Source organism: Scyliorhinus torazame, chromosome 1 (assembly GCF_047496885.1).
Source record: "Scyliorhinus torazame isolate Kashiwa2021f chromosome 1, sScyTor2.1, whole genome shotgun sequence".
NCBI lineage: Eukaryota > Metazoa > Chordata > Chondrichthyes > Carcharhiniformes > Scyliorhinidae > Scyliorhinus > Scyliorhinus torazame.
In genome coordinates this window covers 389,850,620-389,856,487 of record NC_092707.1, presented here as the reverse complement: position 1 = coordinate 389,856,487, position 5,868 = coordinate 389,850,620, and the positions used below count along the sequence as shown (strand labels likewise).

General features: G+C 49.3%; 1 pseudogene; it reads right to left on the bottom strand.

Moving 5' to 3' along the window:
• Window positions 1–5,657: 5,657 nt before the first annotated feature.
• Window positions 5,658–5,868, bottom strand: LOC140430790 (U2 spliceosomal RNA; annotated as a pseudogene).

Here is a 5,868-nt window from a genome sequence, read left to right as displayed (position 1 = left end):
CGGCCAGCCTTCATCTGTAACTTCTGAAGAGCAACTCTCCTGTTCCTTCTCCACAAGGATGCCATTTACCACAGCCACCCTCTGACCTTTGGTGGGTTTGGGGGGGGGGGATTGCAAACAAATGCTAATGCTGAATTTTTTAATATAAATTTAGAGTACCCAATTATTCTTTTCCAATTAAGGGGCAATTTAGCGTGGCCAATCCACCTAACCTGCACATTTTTGGGTTGTGGGGGGAGACACGGGGAGAATGTGCAAACTCCACATAGGCAGTGACCCAGGGCCGGGATTCAAACCCGGGTCCTCAGCACCATAGTCCCAGTGCTAACCACTGCACCACCGTGCTGCCGCTAATACTGAATTTGATGGGTATCTTTGTGTGACGGGTCTGTGCCCACCAGGAGCTGGACTGAGCAGGCCGCACCTCACTTCATTTGGGGACCACATGCATTCAGCAGTTTACAAATCATTTCCTGGTGAGCCAGCCATGTCATTATTATAATAAAAGCAGAAAGAGCTGGAAAAACTCAGCAGGTCTGGCAGCATCTGTGAAGAGAGAAACAGAGTTAACGTTTGGAATCCAATGTGACTTTTCTTCAAAGCTCAAAGAAGATTATTATAATTCTGTTGTATTTGGACATTGTTTATTTTGTTAGTTATTTTAGTTAGTGGGTCATTTAGTTATTGTATTTAGGGATAAGTGTGTGCCAGGATTTAATAAACAGGGACTGCCAATAGACCTTCAAGGGGCGGCACCGTGACACAGTGGTTAGCTCTGCTACCTCACAGCACCAGGGACCCGGGTCCGATTCCAGCCTTGGGTGACTGTGTGGAGTTTGCACTTTCTCCCCGTTTCCCTCGGGTCCTCTGGTTTCCTCCCACAGTCCAAAGATGTGCAGGTTAGGTGGATAGGCCATGATAAAAATTGCCCCTTAGTGTCCAAAGGTGTGCAGCTTAGGTGGGGCTACGGGGATAGGGCGGGGGAGTGGGCCTAGGTAGGGTACTCTTTTGGTGAGCCGGTGCAGACTCGATGGGCTGAATGGCCTTCTTCTGCACTGCGTAGGGATTCCATGAGCTTTCACTCCATGAGATGTCATATCCACACTTCAGGACTGCCGGGATTAAAACCACAGCCAGTCCTGCAGGTTCAGTCGGCAGTTAGGAAGGCAAATGCAATGTTAGCATTCATGTCAGGAGGGCTGGAATACAAGAGCAGGGAGGTACTTCTGAGGCTGTATAAGGCTCTGATCAGACCCCATTTGGAGTATTGTGAGCAGTTTTGGGCCCCATATCTAAGGAAGGATGTGCTGGCCTTGGAAAGGGTCCAGAGGAGGTTCCCAAGAATGATCCCTGGAATGAACAGCTTGTCATATGAGGAACGGTTGAGAACTCTGTGTCTGTACTCGTTGGAGTTTAGAAGGATGAGGGGGGATCTTATTGAAACTTGCAGAATACTGAGAGGCCTGGATAGAGTGGACGTGGAGAGGATGTTTCCACTTGTAGGAAAAACTAGAACCAGAGAACACCATCTCAGACTAAAGGGATGATCCTTGAGAACAGAGATGAGGAATTTCTTCAGCCAGAGGGTGGTGAATCTGTGGAACTCTTTGCCGCAGAAGGCTATGGAGGCCAAATTACTGAGTGTCTTTAAGACAGAGATAGATAGGTTCTTGATTAATCAGGAGTTATGGGGAGAAGGCAGGAGAATGAAGATGAGAAAATATCAGCCATGATTGAATGGCGGAGCAGACTCGATGGGCCGAGTGGCCTAATTCTGCTCCTATGTCTTATGGTCTTAGTGTACTTGGTGTTTCAAAAGTAAGTGATGTGGAATTCCTTCTTTGACTAATTCTTGCTGCGTTGCAGTTCCCCAGGTATCTCACACTTCGCCACCACCTGATGTGACCATGTGTGGAAAGGAAGGTTTGATTTCATTATCCCTGCACCAATTGGGCCGGCTTTATTGTACGTGGCTCAGTGGATCGAGCTCTTGACTTTAAGTCAGAAGGTGGTGTGTTCAAGACCCACTCGAGAGACGTAGCATCGAGGCTGACAGTGGAGTGCAGTGCTGAGGGAGTGCTACACTGTCAGATCTTTCAGATACAATGGTAAACCATCAATCTGCCCCCTCAGGTAGATGTAAAAGATCCATGGCACTAATTCAAAAGTTGGCAAGGGAGTCCTCCTCAATATCCTGACTTTATTTAGCCTTCAATCAACATCACAAAAAAGATGGACTGATAATCTGTTAAATGTTAATTGTGGGAGGTATCTCGTTGTGTACTATTTGACCATCTAATTTCATTCATTGTTGGCAGTGCCGACACTTCTAAAACGCTTCATTGGTTGCAGATCATTTTGGGACATCTTGAAGTTGTGCATGGTGCTCTCTCAACGCAAGCTTTTCATTTTGCTTTTGGATCATTGCGATGACGTCTGAGGCACTTTCTAAACACCTCCGCGGCGATTTGCTTTTGTCACCCTCTATTCATGCAAATGTTTTACTTGTAATCCCATGAGGCCTTGTATTGCACAACAACCTTTTTTGTGCCGCTTTATTGAACACCTTTTAAAAATCCAAATATATTACACCCACCGGTTCCACCTTCCAGCCCTGCTAGTTACATTCTCACAAACGTAATATTTGATTTGTTGGGCATAAATTCCCTTTGCCTGTTGTGATTTTTTAAAGTGCTCTGACCTCTAAGCTTCTCACTGCCCTAGTCTTGATCTTGCATCTTTGGCTAGTTTCTCTCATATCTGACTCCATGCACTCGTCGAGCTCATCTTGTCCATGAGATCCAATCCCTGCTCCCTTGACCCTATTCCCACTGAACCGCAGACCACCCAACTTCCCCTCCTGATCCCTATGTTAGTCAATACTGTGAATGATTCCCTCAGATATTGTCCCTCCCTCCTTTGAGTCTGTCGTTCAGCAGGTAATGGGGAAGGCAAATGGAATGTTGGCTTTATTTCAAAGGGAATGGAGTACAAAAATAGGGAAGCTTGCTAAAACGATACAAGGCACTAATTAGGCTGCACCTGGAATACCGTGAACAGTTTTGGTCCCATTAACTAAGGAAAGATATACTGGCATTGGAGGCAGTCCAGAGAAGGTTCATCCCAGATATGGATTTTCTTGTGCGAATTTGAGTAGGTTGCGCCTGTACTTATTGGAGTGTCCTGTTATCCCATCCTTTATAATAGACTTTTGCCTTTTCCCTACTACTGATGTTTGGCTAACTGCTCCGTAATTCCCTGTTTTCTTCCGATCACCTTTTTTAAATAGTGGGGTTACATTTGCCACCCTCCAATCTGCTCGGACTGTCCCACAATCTACAGAATTTTGGAATCTTGGGCGAAATTCTCCGGTATCGGCGGGATGTCCGCCGACCGGCGCCAAAAACGGCGCAAATCAGTCGGGCATCGCGCCGCCCCAGAGGTGCGGAATCCTCCGCATCTTGGGGGGCTGAGCCCTAACCTTGAGGGGCTAGGCCCGCGACGGACTGATTTCCGCCCCGCCAGCTGGCGGAAGTGCCCCACCAGCTGGCGCGGAAATGACATTGCCGGGCGGTGAATGCGCGGGAGCGTTAGCGGCCGCTCATGGCATCCCCGCGCATGCGCTGTGGAGGGAGCCTCTTCCGCCTCCGCCATGGTGGAGACCGTGGCGAAGGCGGAAGGAAAAGAGTGCCCCCACGGCACAGGCCCGCCCGCGGATCGGTGGGCCCCGATCGCGGGCCAGGCCACTGTGGGGGCACCCCCCGGGACCAGATCGCCCCGCGCCTCCCCCCAGGACTCCGGAGCCCGCCCGCGCCGCCTTGTCCCGCCGGTAAGGTAGGTGGTTTAATCCACACCGGCGGGACAGGCATCCTAGCAACGGGACTTCGGCCCATCCGAGCCGGAGAATCGCGCGGGGGGGCGCCAACTGGCGCGGCGCGATTCCCGCCCCCGTCGAATCTCCGGTGCCAGAGAATTCGGCAACCGGCGGGGGCGGGATTCACGCCAGCCCCCGGCGATTCTCCGACCCGGCGGGGGGTCGGAGAATCTCGCCTATGATAACAAACACATCCACTGTTTCCATGGCCACCTCCTTTAGCACCCTGGAAATGTAGATTATCAGCCTTTTCAGTCCCGTTAATTTCTCCAGCACTATTTTTCTAATAATACTAATTTCCTTCAATTCCTCCCTCTCACTAGACCCTTGATTCCTTCGCATTTCTGGGAAGTGATATGTGACTTCTTTGTGAAGATAGAACTAAAGTAGTTGTTTAATTGCTCCGTCATTTCCTTGTTCTCCACTATAAATTGTCCTGTTTTGGATTGTAAGTGTCCTATGTTAAGGGACCTCCTTATCTAAGTGTAGCCAGAGTATCAGTTAAAATGGTTCTCTTTTCACTCCTGTACCATTATCACTGGTGTCCCCTGAGGATCTCTCCTTGCCGCCTTCTCATATACGTGGTGACATCATAGAATTAGTTTTCACCTATACACAAACAACACCCAGCTCTCCACCATCTCTTTCCACTCCTCCATTGTTACCAGACTATTTATCATCCATTTCTCGATGAGCAGAAATTTCCTTCCATTAAATACTGGAATGTCTTCCACATTGCTGGAGGAGGTGCTGACGACAGGGGGACTGGAGAAGGGGGTAGTGTCGGCGGTTTACGGAGCTATTTTGGAGGAGGAGAAGGCACCACTCGTTGGGATCAAAGCAAAGTGGGAGGAAGAGTTGGGAGAGGATATGGAGGAGGGGTTCTGGTGTGAAGTGCTCCGGAGAGTGAATGCCTCCACCTCGTGCGCGAGGTTGGGGCTGAAACAGCTGAAGGTGGTATACAGAGCACACCTCACGAGGGCGTGGATGAACCGAGTCTTTGAAGGAGTAGAAGATGTGTGTGAGCGTTACGGCGGGGTGGGGGGGGGGGGGGGGGGGGGGGGGGGGGGGCTAATCACATTCATATGTTTTGGTCCTGTCCAAAGCTGGAGGATTACCGGAAGGCGGTTTTTAGGGTAATTTCCAAGGTGGTGCACGTGAAACTGGACCCGGGTCCCCGGGAGGCCATATTCGGGGTGTCGGACCAGCCAGGGTTGGAAACGGGTGCGGAGGCAGATATCGTAGCCTTCGCCTCGTTGATCGCCCGAAGGCGGATCCTGCTGGGATGGAGAGCAGCCTCTCCACCCTGTGCCTGGCGTGGCGGGGGGACCTGTTGGAATACTTGACTCTTGAGAAGGTTAAGTTTGAACTGAGGGGAAGGATGGAGGGGTTCTACAATTCATGGGCATTATTCACTTTCAAGAACTGGATAACATCGAACATTAGTTGGGGGGGGATGGGTGGGAGGGTTGGGGGGGATGGGCGCTGTGTGTATAATTGGTGACTACGGGTAATCCCTGATTCCTTTTTGTCATTTGTTTATGTAAACATGCGGGCTGATGTTTGGGGTTTGGTGGGAGGATGGGATTGTTGTTATTGATATGGGGATTGACATATTTGGTATTGATTATTGTTTATTGTTGTTGGGTGTAAATTTGGGAGAAAATGTGAAAAAGAAGAATTTTTTTTTAAAAAAAATTTTAAATACTGGAATGCGTGAAGAGATTGTTTTCGGCACCCTCTCCAAATTCCATTCCCTAGCTGCTGACTCCTTTTTTTAACTTACTTTTTCTGAGTTACCAAGCCAGGGCTCAGAGTGTGGACAGGGACGAACCCCTAATCCAGCTCCTCGCCTGCTCCAAAAACCAATTCAAATTCAAATTGAATCCAATTCATGGTCCCCACAAGAGAGACTTACCGAATCTGAGCCAAAAGGCAGAGATTGATAAGAACAGATACTACACTTGATCTTAGCCAAAAGGCCGAGAAGCGGT